The following is a 20,586-nucleotide window of genomic DNA, read 5'->3' as shown; positions in this document are numbered from 1 at the left end:
TCCTCAAGTGTAATTATTACTAGAACAATGCCCACTGGGAAGAATATTTGCTGAAAATCATTCATGATATCTTCCAAACCCACCCAAATCCACCAGATGCCAGTACTTTCACCTATGTCTCAGTTCCTACTAAATTATTCACATTTAACAACGTCCATTCATGATAAAAACGTCTGCAAAGTAGGCCTACAGGAACCATAATTCAACATAATAAAGACCAGAGATGAAAAACCCACAGCTGACATCACTGAACTCAATGGTGAAAACCTGAGAGTTTTTCCCCTAAGGTCAGGAATAAGACAAGAATGTTCACCCTCACCACTTCCGGTCAACACAGTACTAGCAGTCCTGCCTCAGCAATCAGATAACAAAAAGGAATGAAAGGCACTCAAGCTGGAAATTAAGAAGTAAAACTCTCACTATTTGCAGATGACCAGATACTATACATAGAAAACCCTAAAGATTCTCCAAAAAGCTACTAGAATGGATAAATGAATTCAGTAAAGTCACAGGATACAAAATCAAGGTACAGAAATCTGTTGCTTTCTTATAGACTGATAATGAAGCAACAGAAAGTGAAATTAAGAAAATAATCCAAAAAATAAAGAAAAGAAAAGAATCCTATTGACAAATATACCTAAAACAATAAAATATCTAGGAATAAACTTAACCAAAGAGGTGAAATAACTGTACTCCAAAAACTATAAAACACTATTGAAAAAAATTCAAGATGATGCAAAGAAATGGAAAGACATTCCACGCTCATGAGTTGAAAGAGAACAAATGTTGTTAAAATGTCTCTACTACTCAAAGCAATCTACAGAGTTAATGCAGTCCGTATCAAAATACCAACAGCATTGTTCACAGGACTAGAACAAACAATTCTAGAATCTGTATAGAACCAAACAGAAGACTCCTAATAGCCAAAACAATCTTGAAAAAAAGAAAAAAAAATAAGTGGAGGCATCACAATTCCAGATTTAAATTATATTACAGAGTGGTAGTAATTTAAAAAAAAGACATATAGACCAATGGAAAGAATGGAAAACCCAGAAATAAACCGACAAATACATGGTCAATTAATCTTCAACAAAGCAGGAAGGAATCTCCAATGGGAAAAAGTCTCGTCAACAAATGGTGTTGGGAAAACTGGTCAGTCCCATGTAGAAGAATGAAACTGAACCACTTTCTTACACCAACACAAAAATAAACTCAAAATGGGTTAAAGACCTAAATGTGAGACCTGCAACCATAAAAATCATAGAAGGGAGCACAGGCAGTAAGTCTACGACACTGGCTCTAGCAACATTTTCCAAATATGTCTCCTGATACAAGGGAAATAAAAGCAAAAATAAAGTATTGGGATTACATAAAAATAAAAACTTTCTGCACAGTGAAGGAAACAACCTACCAAATGGAAGAAGATAACTGCAAATGGCATCTCCGATAAAAGGTGAGTATCCAAAATATACAAAGAACAACTCAATGTACAAAAAACAAATAATCCAATTTAAAAATGAGCAGAAGAGGGGCACCTGGATAACTCAGTCAGTTAAGCCTCTGCCTTCAGCTCAGGTCATGATCCGGGGTCCTAGGATCCAGCCCCACATCCAGCTCAATAGGATCTGCCTCTCCCTCTCCCTCTGCCCCTTTCCCCACAAATAAATAAATAAATCTTGAAAAAATAAAAATAAAAAATGGGCAGAAGATATGAACAGACTCTTCTCCAAAGAAGACTTGCAGATGGCCAACAGACCCATGAAAAGATGCTCAACATCATTCATCATCAAGGAAATACAAATCAAAACCACAGTGAGATACCACCTTACACCCGTCAGAATGGCTAAAATCAACAAGGCAAGAGACACCGGTGTTAGTGAGGGTGTGCGGAGAAAGGATCCCTCTTGCACTGTTGGTGGGAATGCAAACTGGTGCAGCCACTCTGGAAAACAGTATAGAGGTTCCTCAAAAAGTTAAAAATAGAATTGACCTATGATCTAGTAATTCAACTACTGGGTTTTTACAAAAAAAAAAAAAAAAAAACACAAAAACATTAATTTGAGGGGATACATGCTCCCCTATGTTTACTGCAGCATTATCAACAATAGCCAAACTGTGGAAGCAGCCCAAGAGTTCATTGGCAGATGAATGGGTAAAGAAGATGTGGGTCATAGATACCATGGAATATTACTCAGCCATGAAAAAGAATGAAATCTCATGATTTGCATCTACGTGGTTTAGAACTAGAGAGTATAATGTTAAATGAAATAAGTCTGTCAGAGAAAGACAAATACCATATGACTTCACTCATATGTGGAATTGAAGAAATGAAACAAATGAGCAAAAGGAAAAAAAAAAGAAACCAAGAAACCGACTTTCAACTGTAGAGAACAAACTGATGGTTACCAGACAGGAGGAGTTGGAGGGATGGGGAAATAGGGGGTGGGGGATGGGAATTAAAGATTATACTTGCCATGATGAAAAAAATAAATTTAACCAACTGAGCCACCCAGGCGTCCCGAAAAAAAAAATAAATTTAAAAAGTAAACATCCACATTTCTGATATTCAACTTCTCTAAGTTGACAGTTTTATCTTGGTAACAACCAACTCAAGAGAGAGCACGTTTACAGAGCTCTGATTCTGTAACCAAGCTGAGCTGATAATTTCAGAAATGGGCAAGATTACAATCTACCCTCTTTAGGCTTAAAACAGGGGAACCTCCTTTCTGAGGGTGGATGTTGGAAAGTGCAGTGCTCTGTCGAGTGAGTCAGGCCAGGATTCGTGACCTTCCCGAGGGCTTCTGAGCACCAGCCACGCCGGGTTCTTCGTGGAAGCACCATGTAGCTGGTTCAGAGGAACCTTGAACTCAGCCCTTGGGAATCGATGGGCCGGGGCCTGTTAGCTTTCCGCTGCACCTCTGCCACTCTGTCCTCTAAGGCAGAGACTTCCTGCCCTTCCGATGAAGGCCACCATCCATGAACCCCATGTGCAGTGGGTGAGAATCGTAAGTGACACACAACGCTAACCGCTACTTGGAAAGAAAACAAAATGTATTTTGTATTCGTGGCAAAGGCAGCGGTGCCCAGCAAGCGCACTTGGAGATCTGATCTCGAAACACGAGGAAAGAGACTCTGCTCCTGGGGGCCTTGATGGGGCAGGGGCGGGCGGGCGGTCAGGGGCACCCGAGCCCCCGCGCGGCCCGCGCGCTCCTTGAGTGACTCGGTTACTCCGCCAGGTCCACGGCCCACGTGACGTTCCTATCTGTCCATTTTCTTAAATATGAAAGTCTGGAGCTTCTCAAGGAAGGAAAAATCGAAACCGTAAACCAGTAAAACCGAGAAAGTGTCGCCATTTAGCGAAAGTAGCGCAGTAGCCTCCGGCCCCGGCTGCGGCTCCCGACGGACGGGCCGGACGGGAAGCCGGTGGCGCGCACGAGCGAGGAAACGGCCAACTAGGTCCCATCAACACGCAGTGACGGACGCCCGACACACCACAACCGCGCGTAGGTCCGCCGCGAACCGGCCGGCGGCTGCGACGTTGTCCGAGAAGCCTGCGGACCCCGCGGGCAGGGGCACGTCCCGGCCTGGGGGACACTCGAGCTTCCCCCGAGCGGGTTCCGCTGCGCGGCCGACGCAGGCCCTCGGCCCGGCCGAAAACCGCCTCCCTCGTCCGACGCCGCACCCAGCCCGCGGGCCCCGCGCCTCCGTCTCTGCGCCTCCGTGGCCGAGGGCAGCGCGAGGGGCGCGGACCTCACGGGCTACGGCCTCCACCGGGTCACGCTCCAGCGCGGCGCGTCCACCCGAACCACCAGCGCGGTGCGTCCACCCGAACCACGGAGAACAAGACCTTGTCGCAGGACACGCGTCCCCCTCGACGGGGCTCCTAGTGCGGGCGCGGCGCGTCCGGCGGGAGCGGCCCTCGGGAGGGGCCACAAGTGCGCCGCCGAGGAAATGCGGAGTCGGACCCCTCCCGCCTCGCGGACACGTGCGCGTACCAAACCTGCCCAATCCCTCAGAAGCCGCTTTGTAAAAATACATTTGAAAGCGGGCATTTTGCCCGTGCCCCGCAGAAATCCCAGCTTCCGAGTGCGACGCTGTGACCCGGGCCTCGGGCCCCAGGAAGGTTATGACGGACAAGCTGGGGAAGGGACAGCCACGGACGGTCCGGCCCCTCCAGCCGCCCTCCCTCCCCACAACCCCCTGGACAGAGCAGGAAACCAAGGCAGGAAAGGGGAGAGGCCAGGAAAGCCCAACAGGAAGGGTGCGCAGGAAGGGTGCGCAGGAAGGATGCCCGCGCAGGAAGGATGCTGGCGCAGGAAGGGTGCGCAGGAAGGATGCCCGCGCAGGACTTCCACTCTCCTGTCGGCGGCCCGGTGGGTGAGGACTTCCCAGAGGGGTCAGGGCGCCTGGTGGCTCAGGCAGGTGAGCTCCTGAGTGTTCTTCAGCTCAGGACCGTGCTGTCGGGTCGTGAGAGCCACCCGTGTGGGGCGGCGTGCCCGGCAGAAAGTCTGCTTGAGATTCTCTCTCTCCCCCGCTCGCCGCCCTCCACCCGTCTTACAATAAATAAATGCAATCTTCAAAGTCTGCGGGTGCCCGTAGCCGCAAGTACGGGAGGCTCTCCGGAGCTCAGCCTTGACCGCCCCAGTGTAAGGAGGCCGGGCTCGTCCCCTGTGGGGGTCACTATGGCCACACTACAGTATGCCCTCCCGTCGCATCTAACACGGGGAAGAGAATGATTCCTCTGGGGGCTAAAGGTGTTAAATACTGTTCCGGGGAGGAATGATCCTGTAGCATCTCGCTCAGGCAGAGAGCCGAGAAGGGTCAGAAGGCGACCGGCCGCTGGCCGTCCTGGCCGCCCATGGTCCAGCTAGAGATCCATCTTGGACACAGACTTTCTTTGTCAAAAGAATCCTAGGGGCACCTGGGTGGCTCAGTGGGTGAAGCTCATGAGCCCAGGGTCCTGGGATTGAGCCCCACATCGCCTCCGCTCCCTGCTCAGCGGGAAGCCTGCTTCTCCCTCTCCCGCTCCCCCTGCTTGTGCTCCTTTTCTTGCTCTCTCTCGCTCTCTCTCTCTCTGTCAAATAAACAAAATCTTTAAAAAAAAAAAATCCTATTTTGACTTGTTGGATGCATCAAAAACTTACCAAAAATATTTGCTGAAGGCTATTAAACATTACAAAAGTTTGCATTAGAAGCTGATGTTTTTCCTGTTTTTACTCTCAGCCCATCTTTAATCCATGGTAATGGTAAAGCTGTGTCAAGAACAACGCCATTTCCTTCGTGTGGGTTAGCATTTGATGAGAGCGTTTTTTTTTTTTTTAAGATTTTATTTATTTTATTTTATTTATTTGTCAGGGAGAGAGAGAGGAGGAAGCAGGCTCCCTGCGGAGCAAGAAGCCGACGCGGGGCTCCATCCCAGGACGCTGGGATCATGACCTGAGCCGAAGGCAGAGGCTTAACCCACTGAGCCACTAGGTGCCCCGAGAAGTTTTTTTTTTCATTCTTTCCTCTGAGTCTGTTGTCCGTGACTGTTTGCCACACACACACACACACACACACACAAATACGCGTGAGCTGTGCGTTCGTATAAATTGCGCACAAAATGTGTCACTTTGAGTCACTCCATTTCCTCAGTATTCTCCAAAGAGCCTCTCGCCCTGCAGCCTTAAAAAGGAGAGGACAGGGAAAAAAAACCCAAACGGCCAGTTGCGATCTCCCACTCTCATTAGGGCCCCCTGTCAGAAACGGGCTGAGGAGAGGGAATAAGGGGTCATTTTCCTTTAACATGGAGAGGAGTTGCTTTCAGAAAGGAAATTCCCCGAGGAAGTTGTTTTAAAACCAATAACTGTTCTGGAGGAAGCCAGCAAAAGGTGGGAAGCGTTTAGCTTTGATTTCCCGTCTGTGTATTTGGGCTCAGCCCAGACAACCTTTTATGCACATATTAACAGAATGTTAATGAGTCTCCTGGAAGGACCTCGGTATTTGACACTGAGTATGGTCAACAAAAAGGGTTTTGGTGTATTTTGTAATCCCATCAAGGTGCCTGTGGGGGGTGGGGTGCAGGGCTGGGGAGGTGGGTGATCCCAGGGCCTGGGAGCGCATTCCTGCTTGAACTGGGCTGGGCAGAGCGCAGAGGGAGCAGGAATGATCTCCACATCAAGGAGTCTTCTGGGAGGTGCAAACGTCCCCTTCAAAGTCTTCAGGTGGTGATATTTATCTAACCCCCGCGGGGGGGGGGGCAGGGGTTCCCAAACCCGCGTGGGAATCGGAATTACCTGGACGGCTTCCTGGGGCATCTGGCGAGCCCACCCCTGCGGACCCCGGCCCCCGGGTGGGCCCCGCCGCCCCTCGCTGCGGTGCAGGGAGCACAGCCAGACGCCCAGCTCTCAAGCATTGATTCTCAGAGACTCTAGAGCTTACCTTGTTCCTAGAAGGCAAGAAGCAGCTGGCAGGAGGCAGCAGGAGGCACAGAGAGTGACCCGAGTGTGGCCGTCATGGGGAGAGGGGACCGCAGGGGTGCATGGAGCCGGGCCAGGAACCAGGAGCCACTGTCGTCCCGGAGAAGGGCGGTGGCGGCCGGGCCCTGGGACGGGGTGACGGTGACCAGGGCAACAGGGATCCACACGCAGTGAAGAGCCTGAGGTTTGCGCGCGGCCACAGGGTTGTCCAGGGCGACCCGAGGTGGCGTGATTTCCTCAGAGACACACACAATGACCGTCGCCAGTCCAGTCGGCTCCCGACCCCCAGAGGACGCACTCAGGACAGCAGTGACGCTTGCTTCGGGGTCTGGGGACGGCAAGTCTGAAGTCGGGGCTCCTGCTCTGTCCCCAGGCTCCAGGACGGGACGCCGCGCTGCCTCTCCAGAGTCTGTCAGCGTCTGCTCTGTCTTCACGCGGCCTCGGCCACTGGGTCCTGGCCTCCCCTTCTTATTAGTCAGTCATTTTGGATTTGGGGACCCCCCCTTCCACCTTCTTACATCTTCCACGAATCGATTTCTTTTTTAATATTTAAGTAATTTCTATGCCCCATGTGGGGCTTGAACTCCCAACCCCGAATCCAGAGTCACACGCGGCACAGACAGAGCCCCCCGGGTGCCCATCCATGACCCGATCCCAGGACAGTGCCACATTCTGAGTTACTGAGGCTTGGGGCTCCCTGGTGCCTTTCATGAGGGGACACAGGAGACCCGATGACCAAGAGCTCACGCACAACGTCCCTCACAGAGGGCTCACAAGTCCTTCTGTGGGCGCGCGCGCTTCTCCCCCGGGCTCGCCCTCCGCCACTTACCAAGGGCCCGAGGTGGTTAATAAAGGTGCAGTGTGTTCCCCGTGACACATCCTGGGATTCTCTGACAACGGGTGCCTTCTGCAGCCTCACAGATGTGCCCAGCTCTGCCATGCCCAGAAGCAGGAGCATCTCGGACAGATTCCAGCTGCTGAACATGCCACAACGTAACCCAGTGTAAGCCCGTCGGAAGACCCCTTCACGGCAGCAGCAAAACCACACGGAATCTGGGCGTGTTAGCCGTGAGCCCGTCAACAGTCCACATCCCTCTGCTGCTGGAACTCCGTGGTGGCTCCTCGTCTGACCCAGAGTGAAAACCAAAGTCCTTTGTGGGCCCTCTAGGCCCCTGTCCCCTGACTGCCACATCTCTGCCCTGCAGACGCATTCTGACCCCACCACTCCTAGCATGCCACACACACCCCAGGGCCTTGGCACCTGCTGCTCCTCCCCTGGGATGGTCAGACCCAGAGACCCACCCGCCGCTTCCCTCTCCTCCTCTGAGCCCCATCCTCGGGGTAACCCTGGCCATCTCACTGAAAACGCAGCCTCTCCCCAGCACCCCAACACCCCTGAGCCTGCCTGTTCTTTCCCACAGCCGGTGTCCCTCCCTTCACACCCCCTTCCTTCTTACCTTTTCTTTCTCTGTCTTTTGTGGGTACACAGTAAACTCCATGAGGCCCAAACTGGGTTCATCACGTGCCCCCAAGAGGGCTCCCGGATTCGGGCCTCCTGTCAGTTTCGGTTCCGGTCAGGATCTCAGGGTGGAGGGACTGAGCCCGAATTAGGCTCCAAGTCAGCAGGGAGTCAACCTCCGATTCTCTCCCTCTGCCCCTCCTCCCCTCTGGGCTCGCTCTCTCCCGGTTGCTAACAAATAAATCAATCTTTACAAAAAAAGAAAGAGTAGCCCCAAATTTGTGGCACTTGATGGCTTGGGCAGTGGTCTTCTGTGCGAGCCACGAAGCCAGCAAACCTCCAAATGTGGGTTTGTCGGGGAGAGCGGGGCGGGGGGTGCACGCCAGGAGCCAGTGAAAAGCTTCCTGCACATCCCGGTCCTGTGGGCCATCGGGAAGGAGCCGGAGTCCGCACGGAGACCGCATCTGAGATTCAGTGTCCGGGCGGCCGAGGCGCGTCTCTGGGGAGCCTCCCGAAGCCACTCAGACAGAGAAGGGGGCAGGAGGGCGCTGGCCAGGAGCTCTGGGGCCGGGGGCAGGGGTGCGGGGGTGCGGGGGCGGCGGGCCCTGGCACTGCCATCCCCTGGTCAGTCCTGTGCGGGTTTCCCCGAGCCTCAAGTTCTCATCCCCACGGTGGGCGGAATGAAAGCCAACAGGAAGGTTTCGTGGTAAGGGAGCGAGATGGACGGAGCGTAACTGCGGGTGCCCAGCGCAGACAGCCGGGCCTCCCCAGGGCACGGGGCAGGCGTCGAGGGACACCCCACCCCGGGACCCGCAGCAGGCGGCAGACCTCCTTCCCCTTGGCCTGGTTTTCCTTTGGCCCCCGCAGGGCCCTCATTTCCGTGGGGGGCACATTCATGGACTTCACACGGGTGGCAATTCCCGGTCCGCACGTGTCCTTGTGGAGCTCAAGGTCGTGCCAAGGGAACTACCGCATTACAAAATTAGGAACTGATGATGAAGATTGCCCGCAGCACCGGGGGACCCACCGGGGAAGCACCCCGTAATCTTGATGGGGGATCTGAGTGGTACCCCTTTGTCACACGTCACTTCACCGGCCCCTCAAACTGTGTGAACTACGTTGTGTGTAAATCACACTTCAATAAAGCTGATTAAATGTACGATCTTTTAAAGTAATAAAATATGATACATCCCTCTCCTCCTTTCTACACCCCAGGTGACCCTTCTGAGCTCTACGTGGACAAGCTCTACCTGTCCAGAAAGATGAACAGCTGCACACAGGCGCGAAACCCAGGCTTACCGCTGCAGGACTGCTTGGTCAAAGAGGGAAGAATGTGTCATCGTCCACGGTCGACTGCTGTGGGTGACTCAGAACTGTATTTGAGAATCACATATATCCCTTTGACTGAATCCAGAAAAACTCCATGTTTGGGTCAGAAGCATGTAGGGTTAATCAGGTGCAAGCCTAGATTTCTCCTGGTCGCCATGAAGGAGCGTGCGCCTTCATTCAGGGCAAAGTAGGAGAAAGGCCCACTTTCCAAAATTTAGACACTTTTTCCCCCTAAAAGTTGTTAGGCTGCAGATTTCATACAAAACCCCAGGGTTGACCCCTGAGCACATGCCTGCTCCCATCCAGAGGAGAAACTCTGTCTTCTACCAAAACCGCTACGCAAATCTTCTCCCGGGCGGGGGAATATCGCTGTGATTTAAGTCAACATCAGTAAAGTTAAAGGGGCCAACGGCGTCCCCGCACTTGACATTCTTCCTGCGTTTGTCCTTCTTCCTCCTTTCCCTTTAAAGGAAATGATGCTCCTTGAAGTTTTTTTCTCTTAGAATTAGAGTATGGGCTAACCAGGTCCACCAACCGCACCGAGTCCTCCTTGACCGGCTCAAGCAAACTGAAACAGGCTGAGTTTATGCAGTTGAGGTCCATAAAGGACTCCGGAATCTGCGACTTCCGGCAGAGGAAACAGACCCCAGAGTCAGCAACCACCTGTGTGCAGATCGAGGCCAGAACGGGAGCGACCGCTAACGGCGGCCCACTGCCTTCTTCAGGCACGTGACATCCAGATCTCTGAAGCGTCGACATTCATCCTGGTGCACTACGAGCAGTGGGTCCAATTGTACCTTTTCCAAATAACGAGCTGCTCATCTCCATGTCATCTAGTAAGGAGTCCAGTGATGTGACATGCTGCACTGGTCATTCTAACCTTCCATGCATGCTCGCCCACATCTGGCTTTTCCGTTCTGTTCCACTGATGCATTACTACCACTCTGTTCTACGGGTAGAGTTCTAATACGTCTTCATATCTGGAAGGTTTAGTCCTGCCCCCACCTAAATTTTTCATTTTCAAGGTTTTCCTGGTTATTCTTGTTTCTTTCCCCATGTAAACTGTAGAATCATTTCATCGAGCTCCAGGAAAAAAAAATAGCCCGCTTTCACTTGGGATTACATCATTTTTGAAAAGGAACATAAATCTTCCTATAGAAGAACCTTGTACATTTATGCAGGTCTGATTTGGTGGCTTTCGGAAGCGTTTCACAGCATTTCACATATTTGTTTGCACATATATCGTACATAATTGATGCATATATAATTTATACGTTTGTACATATGTACTTTATTCCCTAATGAAACTTGACATGCTGAGGTTTTTGCAGGGCTGCGTGCGGCTCTGAGGAATGGTGCCCAGTGCTCTGTGCACTTTCCAGTTCCACCCGCGGATAACATCTTCCAAAACTAAGGTCTGATATCACAACCAGGCTATAGACATTGGTAAAAATGAAGATTCAGAACGTTTCCACTTGTACAAGACCCCTCCTCCAAGTCCTGCCTGTCCCCACGCCCTCTGTAACCCTTGGCAACCACAAATCTGTTCCCCGTTTCTATAAGTCTGTCATTTTGAGAAAGTTACGGAAGCGGAATCACACCGTATGTCACGTTTGTGGGCTGGATTTTTTACACATAGGTAATTCTCTGGAAATTCATGCCGATTAGTGTATACGTCCGTGGTTCGTGCCTTTTTCTGGCTCGGAGATACTGGGGTCGGGTTATTTAACCTTTTACCCATCAAGGGACACCTTGGTTGTTTCCAGTGGTCAGCGATCATAAAGAAAGCTGTTGGAACATTCCTGTACAAGTTAAGTCTTCATTTCTCTGGGATGAACGCCCAGGAGGGCAGCGCTGGGGTCCTATGGGAGCTGCACGCGGGGCTGTTAGGAAAGCCCCAGACGGCTTCCCAGAGCAGTGCCCGGCCCGGGCTCCCAGCAGCCGTGCGAACGCGCCGCAGCCCTCCAGCCTGACCAGCATCGCTGCTGTCACCGTTTTCATTTCAGCCCTCCGAGAGGTACGTGCTCTGACCTCACAGCGGCGGCGGCTGTTAACTTACGGGCTTAACTGGCTTAACTTACTGGCTCGCGGCCCGAGTATCTTCTCATGGGCTCAGGGTCACCTGCATGTCTCCTTCGGGGAAATGTCCCTCCGTGTCTTCTGTTCATGCACTAAGTGGTTTCTGTGCTTTTTACTGTTGAGTTCTGAGGCCTGCGTACGCGTTCCAGAGACCAGCCCCTTATCCCGAGGCCATGGGCGGACGCCTACACTCTGTGGCTGCTTTGTATCCTCTTATCAGGCCTTTTACAGAGCAAAAGGTTTGGATTTTGATTAAATTCCACTTACCAAGTTTTCTTTTCACAGATGTTTTGGTATCAAGCCTAAGAAATCTCTGCCTGTATTTTGAATTTTTTGTCTCCTGAGTTTTCTGCTACAAGCCTTAAAGTTTGACAGTTTACTTTTAAGTCTGTGCCTGCCGGAGTGGAAGTTTGTATAAGGTGTGAGGCTAAGGCTGAGCTTCATGGGGATTTCCTCCGCGGTCCTGTGGCTTCCGGACACGGAGTTGTCGCACTTCTGTGAGCTCAGCCGGGAAGAGTCGTGTGGGTCTGTCGGTCTCGGAGTTCTCTAGTGCGGTCCGTGTTCCAGCATCCATCCCTCCACAGATGCCGCAGGGTCTGGACTACTGCAGCTTTATAATAAATCTTGAAATCGAGTAGAATGATTTGTCCTGTTTTATTATTCTTTTAAAAACGTGTTTTCGTGATTGAAGTCCTGTTGGCTTTCCATATAAATTTTAGAATGATCATTTTCTATCCACACACACACAAAAATCTTGCTGGCATTTTTTATAGGAATTGCATTACACCTGTAAATCCATCTGCGGACGATTGACGCCTTGAGCGAGTTAAGCCTTCCCGGTCCGTAAGCACAGCATGTCCCCCTCTGCTGATAGCTTCTCTGATTTCAGGCGTCTGCCTCGCGTCGTCTTCAGCCTGTGGACCCTGTAATGGTTTCCTTAAGACTACTTAATGTTTTGGAGCGATTGTAAATGGCAAATACAGACATTTTTATTTCTTCCTTTCCGATCTGTATACTTTGCATTTCCTTGTCTTGCTTTATGGAGCCACATGGTGACTTAAGAGGGCGAGGCCAGGCATTCCTGCCGTACGCCCCCGTATGCCCAGGCTTTGAGAGAAAGCATTCCGGCTTTCACCGTGAAGGCTGCTGGGAAGGGTGTGGTCCCCGGAGAGTCTTCACGAGGAATCCCCTCGGCCCTATTTCTCTGACACCGTTTACCATGAGTGGGTGTTGAATGGTTGGTGGTTCTCCGCATTGACTAATAGGATCATATGAGCTCTAGTGGCCAACAGAGTGCATACTCTCAAGCACCGAGCCGGCCTCAAACACCCGGAGTAAGTCCTACGTGGTGGTGGTGGTGGTGGTGGTGTACTTTTACTTAAGCTTCACTAGATTTTATTTGCTAATATTTTGTTCAGGGTTTCTGTGTCTGTATACCCATGAGATGTTGGGTACTGTTTTCTTTTGTACCACCTTTGTTTTTGATATCGAGCTAAAACTAGCGCTGATTCAGTTTAAGTAGCAGAAACACGGTCAGTTTCATGAACCACGTTAAAAAACTGTCAGGAAATGTCAGCGTCCGTGTCAGGAAGGCTACTCTCTGATGCACCCGTCCACGGGCCGGCTCCCAGTCTAGCCCGGCGCCCTGCCTCCTTCGTGTCTGCATAACCACCACGCCAGGCACATGTCCCGAATGCTTGCTTTAGGGCTGGACGTAGTACGACTGCGCACCCTCCACCCAGTGGGCTGGCCTAGGGACATGCCTCCCGATGGCTGAGGCACAGAGGGTGTGTCCAGCCAACACGCTTTAACCCCAGCATGCTCGATGGGTCTGCTAAGATCATGAGCCAGAGAAAAACCACAGGCCCAGCCACACGGCCAGAAAGCAGACACCCCGCCGAAATGAGAGAAGCTGCACACGGACGTAGCAAAGCGTCAACTACTCCATCCACCACAGTCCTTGACCATTTTAGCGGGAAGAGCGCTCAGCGAGCAGATCTGGGTTCCAGGATGAGGGCTCGTTGCTGCTGGGCTGCCCTTGCTACTTGGCCCTTCAGTGGACTGAAGTGAGAAAGCACATCTTAAAAGTTGGGGATCCTGGGTGGCTCCGTGGGTGAAGCGTCTGTCTGTGGCTTGGGTCACGATTCTGGGCCCTGGGATTGAGTCCTACATCAGGATCTCTGCTCGCCGGGGAACACTCTTTTCCCTCTGCCTCTGCCCGCCACTCCCCTGCTCTGCACACGCGCTCTTTCTATGACAAATAAATTTTTAAAAATCTTTAAAAAAATAAAACATGACTTCACGGCAGTATTTTCAGTGTAAACGTAACATTGACGGTTTTACAGACATTTGTCCGCTTGTATTTTCTCTCTCACATGAAAATCCTTCATTTATAAGAACATTAATAAAATTGCTTCCTTTTACCTTATGCATAAGATGGATTCAAAGTAACAATCCTTTTTAAGAAGATTTTCTTTATTTATTTATTGAGGGAGAGAGCGCGCGAGCGAGCAGGAGTGGGGGAGGGGCAGAAGGAGAGGGAGAGAGAGAACCTCAAGCAGTCTCCGTGCCGAGCAGAGCCAGACTCAGGGCTCGATCCCATGACCCTGAGATCATGACCGGAGCCAAAATCAAGAGTCGGATGCTTAACCGCCTGAGTCCCCCAGGTGCCCCCAAAGTAACAATTCTAATATGATTCCTAACAACAAATCACCACGTGAAGTTTGAGATTTCCTGTAATTCCTTTCGCAAGAGGCGATCCTCCCCTGAGCACGTGTGAGTGTAGAGTAACGCAAGTGCCCAGCCATGAAGAATCGGGAATTAGGGGCACCTGGGTGGCTCAGTGGGTTAAGCCGCTGCCTTCGGCTCAGGTCATGATCTCAGGGTCCTGGGATCGAGCCCCGCATCGGGCTCTCTGCTCAGCAGGGAGCCTGCTTCCTCCTCTCTCTCTGCCTGTCTCTCTGTCTACCTGTGATCTCTGTCTGTCAAATGGATGAATAAAATCTTAAAAAAAAAAAAAAAAAGAACCGGGAATTAAACGTTTTCTCTATGTGGCTACGTTGTCCGTTTGATACGCGGCTGGCTTCACTCGTTAGAGTTTTCAATTTTAGGAATTTTTGTCCTGTTAATTACGTGATATGATTACACGGTCCGCAGCTCGAGGGGGGTTCGGGGCTGAAGGACTGAAGCGCCCCGTCTGCGGGAGGCTCGCTCTTCCCCACCGGTCCCTCCGGGCCACCCTCTGGCCTCGGCTTCTCGGTTTCTGTCGATACGCGTATACGCGCCTGATTCTTGCTTCTCGGCCGTGGTGAGGTGCGTCTTGAGACGTCCCTCCTTCCGCTCGGGAGACTTCCTTGTGTCACGGCAAAAAAGGCCGTGGTGAATGACCTTGAGCACAGCGATTTGGGGCGGGTTCGCCTCGGTGCTCCGCAGCGGGCTGTGGGGCAGCCAGGGGCGGGCAAAGGTAGCTGCTTTGTCTCTCCCAATCTTTAGAATAAAATAGTGTTTTTAACCTGAAGGCATCCTTGGCTGATCTCGCCTGTGTTCGAGGAACTCATCTCTCAAACCTGTTTGAGACAAGGGGTTTGGCCCTTAGTTTTTCCTCGTAGTAGAGCAGGATGTTCTACTCTTCATCCTGAAGCCTCAGAAGGACTCCCTGCGCTCCCGAACCCTCGCTCGCGTGTTTTCACTGTGTCCTTATTCTTCAAGTGTGCTTGAAGGGTGTGCTTGTGCCCCTGTGCGTGGGTGTGCCTGTGAGTGTCCGCATCTGCTTCTGTGCACGTGTGCACTCGTGTGTCTGTGTGCATGCGCCTGTATCTGTGAGTGTGAGCCCCTGTGTGTCGTGTCCATGCTCTAGTGGGGCGGCGCAAGTGGGGGCACGTCTGGTTTTGGGCGATCCCACCTGCTCTCCTCTGTGTCTGTGCGTGTGAGCCCGTGTGTAGGTGTCTGTTCCTGCGTGTGTGTCTCTGCATGTGAGCCCATGTGTGTCATGCCTATGCTCCTCTGTGTATATCTGCGCGTGTGAGCCCATGTGTGTCTGTGTGCACGCTCCTGTGTGTGGGTGAGCCCTTGTGTGTGTGTCTGTTCCTGTGTGTGCATCTGTGTGTGTGAGCCCGTGTGTGTCCTGTCCGTGCTCCCGTGTGTGCATCTGTGTGTGGAGGCTTCATGATTCAAGGGTAACAGGGCGTGAGCAGTGTGTGGTGCCGAGGGGTAGCAGGGACTATACTTTTTCCCATACTCATATTTCGGGTTTTTATCTTTTTAAAAAATGTGTGCCTCTCCCATTAGCATCTCTTAATTTATGAACAAAATAGGGGCAGTGTTACTGACCGCGTGCCGGGGATCCCGAGGACCAGAGATCAAGAAACTCCGTGAACGAGCAGCTCCACCCAGGCTTCTCCACACCTGCTCCAGGTGAGGACAGAGGCGAGTGGCCCCGACTCCCGTGCGCGTAATTCCCTCTGACGGGTCCCTCAGCCCTGGCAGCACCGGCTCCGACACCATCATCATCACCGGCTTCGTCGGCCTTCTTTCTGTGGGAGCTAGCAGGCCGGTGCGGATCAGCTCTGTTTTATACAGCCCAAGGCGTAGGCATGAGTCTCTGCCTGATTCCCACAGGTGCTGACCTCAGCACAGAGAGGTTAGCCAGCACTGCCAGGGCCACACAGCACAGCATATGAACTGACAGCGACAAACAGAAATCGTGAAGACACAAACCCAGGTTGCGGACACTCACACAGCAGTCACCGCCTCTCCCAACAAGACTCACACCTTCGCCTTCCCGCTGCAGCCCCCAGCCTCCCCTGCACCTTGCGGGGCTGGCTGGCTGGCTGGCTGGCTCTCTGCAGCAGGTACCTTCAGTGGTACCAACACCCACACACCCCAGTGGCAGACCCCGCCCTTCCCCATAAAGAGCACAGAAAGCTTTGGGATAGTTACAAACCCACCCCACCAAATCCTGGAGGCCTGCCCGCCCCGCGCTACCGTCCTGCCAGCTCAGGGGGTCGCCAGGGGACGGACCTGGAGTCTCCCTCCTCCAAGGGCCTGGTGTCGAAGCCCCGGGGCTGGACACACTTTTTTCCCTCTGGATTCAAGTTTCTCAGCTTTCAATTCAAAGGCTGGATGTAGAGGACCCCAGAGCATTCGTACAGACTGAGCTGAATTGGCGGCGCAAGTTGGGGGGCGTCTGGTTTCGGGCGATCGCACCTGCTGCCTGCTGTGGGCACCAGGAGACCCTCCGCCCCGCGCCGCTGCTCTTTCCCCCCTAGAGGGCGCCGTAGGACAGGGAGCCGCGGCTCACCGCCCCCGCGGGCAGGTCCCCACCAGGAGGAAAGGAACCTGCTGGCCGAGTCCTCGGGTTTCCCTAATACTGATTTCGGTTTGTCACCTTCGCTTTTGTGACCGAGGAAGCCCCAAGGCTGTGTGAAGTTTTCATACGCATAATGCACACACACGGTGGGATTTACTCTCCACAAACCACGTGACACTGTCATCCGCAATGGGTAGAGCTGGAGTGTCGGGGGCTGAGTGAGAGCCGTCGGAGAGAGACGACCCCGCAGGACCTCACCCGTGCGTGCAGGGTAAGAAACCCAAGAAAGAAGAAAAAAGAAGCAAAAGCAGAGTTGTGGGGGATTTTTAGGGGAGAGGAGGGCAGAGGGAGATCATCTCAAGCAGGCTCCCGGCTGAGCCCAGACCCCAACCTGGGGCTCCGTCCGCAGCCCTGCGAACACGACCTGAGCCGAAACCAAGAGTCGGACGCTCAACCGACTGAACCCCTCAGATGCCCCCAAAACAGACTCTTACCTGTAGAGATGGTCACTGATGGTCACCAGAGGGGAGGTGTTTAGGGGGATGGGGGCACAGGTGCTGGGGACGGAGTGTCCTTACGACGACACTGAGTAATGTATCCGACCCATGCAACTAATATAACACGTGTGTCTATTATACTTGAATTAAAATAAATCAGTAAAAGACCTTTACACTTAAGGGTGCCTGGGTGGCTCAGTTGGTTAAGTGACTGTTCGGCTCAGGTCATGATCCTGGAGGCCAGGGGTCGAGTCCCGCGTCTGGCTCCCTGCTCCACGGGGTGTCTGCTTCTCCTTCCCCTACTGACCCCTCTCTCTCCTCTCTTTCTCTCTCTCTCTCCCTCCCTCTTAAATAAATAAATAAAATCTTTAACAACAACAAAAAAAACTTTTACAATTAAGATTTGTGACATCCTAAGTCACACATCTTGTTAAAATGTGGAGCGCCTGGGTGGCTCAGTGGGTTGTGGCCTCTGCCTTTGGCTCAGGTCATGCATGATCTCAGGGTCCTGGGATCGAGCCCCGCATCGGGCTCTCTACTCAGCAGGGAGCCTGCTTCCTCCTCTCTCTCTCTGCCTGCGTCTCTGCCTACTTGTGATCTGTCAATAAATAAATAAAATCTATTTAAAAATGTGTATCAAATTTTAGGTCAGGCTAATTTTACTCCAAGATGTATTTTGCTTTGTGTCTCTCTTCACGGCTCTGGCTGGGGGGCGTCGTGATGCCGAGTTCGTCTGTGCCGACTCATGGCTCAGAGGCTGCCCCGGGCAGACGGGAGACACGGCGGGTGCTCTCCTGCCAGGTGGCGGGTGCTCCAAGCCCAGGACAGGCTCTGTGCACGGCCCCTCTTTCCCGGGCCCCTTGGGCTCCGGCCCAGAACAGGAGCAGTGACTTTGACAAAAGAGGAAGGCGATGAGCCAGGGAGCGATGGGAAACCAGGAGTCACTGTCTTCCCACGCGCACGGCCCCAGGCTGCTCTGTCGCGCTCACAGAAGCCGAGAGCCGCACCAGGGCCCGTCCACGGCCACCACGAGGACCTTGGTCCTCTCTTGGCTTTCCTATTTCCTGGATTTGGGAGCTTGGCAACAGGAGGGAGAGGGTGTGGGGGGTGGTCGCAGCTAGGGGTGAGGGGGTGGACGCAGCTGGGCAGGGGCAGGGGGGTGTCCCCAGCAGGTGGCCGTCAAAGGCAGGGAAACCAGCCAAGGGGGCCTGGCGAGCCGCAGGAAGACACTTGCTTTGTGATTCTGTCCCTTTGTCCCATCTTGCTGCCACTGGTGCCTGCTGTAATCTTTTCCCGGGGTCAGCGAAATCCTGAGTTTTAATTGAGATACATAATTCATAGACATAATTTCAAAGGGTACAATTCAGTGGGGCTTTCTTTCTTTCTTTCTTTCTTTCTTTCTTTTTTTAGTATATTTGCAAGTAGCACAACAGTCGCCACAATCAAATTGGATCCTTCTCATTGCCCCAAAGGAAGCCCCCAGCCCATTAGCCGCCCCTCCTGATTTCCCCTCCCCTGAGCCCCCGGCAACCACTAAGCCGCTTTCTGTCTCTCCCAGTGCTAGGGGCTGAACTGTGCCCCCCCCCCACAGTTTATCTGTTGACGTCCTGACCCCCGCCCCCTTCCTCAGAATGTGGCAGTGTTTGGAAACAGGGCGTTTAAAGAGGTGATTCGGTTACGAGACCCTGAGGGCAGGCACTACATCGATCTGACTGCTGCCCTTACAAGTGGTGGTGTGGACAGAGACGCCAGGAACGGGCACACTCAGAGAGAAGCCGCGCGATCCAGGAGAAGACGGCCGTCTGCGCGGCACGGAGTGAGGCACCAGAAGAAACCGAGCTGCCCAGGCCTGCTCTGGCACTTCTGCCTCCGGAACGGTGAGAGCAGGAAGGTCTGTCGGCCAAGCCCCCGTCGGCCGCATCTTTCGAGGGCAGCCCTAGCCCACGCATGCGGCAGACCCTCCTGCTCCCGACACCTCCCACGCGTGGAACCAGACGACAGGGCGTCTCGCGTCCGCGGTCTTTCACTTGGCGTCGCGCTCTCGATGGTGATCGGTGTCTACACCTGCGCCAGGAATTTGTTCCTTCTCGTGGCAGGAGAGGAGTCACTGTAGAGAAAGCTGCTGTTCTGGCCCCTGCGTGGCTCCGTCGGTGAAGCGTCTGCCTTCAGGTCAGGTCATGATCCAGGGTCCTGGGGTCGAGTCCCGCGTGGTGTTCCCTGCTCCGCAGGGAACCTGCTTCTCCCTCTGCCCCTCCCCCTCCTCGTGCTTAGTTAAGACGAGAGCAGCGTGGGCCTCTCCTTGACATCATGGGCGTCTGAGAAACGGGGAGATTTGGACACAGACACGCGCGGGGACTCCATGTGGAGAGGAGGCAGAGATCGGGGCAAGGGTGCCAGAGCCCAGGGGCAGCACAGGTGCCAGCAGACCCCCAGAAGCCGGCCAGGGGCCTGGAACAGATCCGCCCCCGAAGGAAGCAGCTGTCCACACCCGGCCCCTGACGTGTGGCCCCAGAACAGTGAGACGGGGCATGTCTGTTGTGGAAGCCCCTCGACCGTGGGACTTGATTACGGCAGCCCCAGGAAGCTGGTGTGACCCCATCTCTGAAATGCAGGCATTTTTACTGATTTCACGGGGGAAACTATTTTAAATATCCTGGGTCAAATTTTGACCTGAGAGTTGGTGCTGTGAAAGCCACTCACCCGAGGAAGGGGAGGTCGGAACTATTCAGTTCCAGGGAAAAGTGAACACGAGGACCTCCCGGGAAGACAACCGCGGGCCACCCGTCAGCTCGCAGGACCGCTGGCCGTGGGGTCAGGCCCACGGACGGCGGGGAGAGCCCAGCCGCCGAGCAGCAGGACGGCCAACGCGGTCAGAGGGGACAGTGGCCGCCGGACCGCCCAGCGTGGAGCGGGCTGCCGAGACCTGCGGGGGGCGCTGGCCGAGCGCAGGCTCCTTCTGACACACCAGCCACCGACCTGCAGGCCTGCGTTCTGTGAGGCGTGTTCAGCAGCGGGTTTGCTACCCGGGATGTTACTACAAGCCGCGAGGGTTTTGTTCGTTTGGGGCCTGCCCGTCTCGGATGCGTCAGACCCCAGCCCATGACGGCGTCCATGGGTCCGTACCACATTGCCGTGGTTAAGGAGAGCCTCGTGTGTCTGGCCATCCACGAAAACTGGCTGGGTGGGGCCCCCACGGGCTAGCGGCTCCCTGTCCACGCAGCAAGCTCACGCCGATGTTCGCTCAGGCCAAGGCCGAGGCCCCGTTCCCGTGTGAGGTCTCTGTCTCCCGCCGGCCTCAGCGGCCCATCTCAGGGGCTAGGCCTTCGGCACCTGCTCCAGGTCTGCTCTACGTCTACACGGAGGCCATCCCGACTTGCCTCTTTCCCCTGGACTCCAGTAGCCCCTTCCCCGATCACCCGTCGGGCATCTGGTCACCTGCTGTCTGACCCCACACCA

The 20,586-nt window shown here is 53.4% G+C and overlaps 1 protein-coding gene across 5 annotated transcripts in view; it reads right to left on the bottom strand.

Annotated features, from left to right (window-relative positions):
• The window catches only part of LOC309864868 (uncharacterized protein), a 72,673-nt gene extending 66,066 nt beyond the window's left edge, over positions 1-6,607 (bottom strand). For 3 of the 5 annotated variants that reach the window (XR_014311798.1, XR_014311799.1, XM_082730749.1), the window contains exon 1: positions 6,421-6,607. The gene's annotated coding sequence lies outside the window, so the exon portion shown is untranslated. The remainder of the gene's footprint in view (positions 1-6,420) is intronic. The other 2 variants (XM_082730751.1, XM_082730750.1) reach the window with 1 other exon arrangement.
• Between the last annotated feature and the right edge of the window lie 13,979 nt (positions 6,608-20,586).

Source organism: Mustela nivalis (genome assembly GCF_964662115.1).
Source record: "Mustela nivalis genome assembly, chromosome: 5".
In the NCBI taxonomy this organism is placed as follows: Eukaryota; Metazoa; Chordata; class Mammalia; order Carnivora; family Mustelidae; genus Mustela; species Mustela nivalis.
The sequence above is the reverse complement of the archived record's forward strand: the minus strand, read 5'-3'. Positions and strand labels throughout refer to the sequence as shown.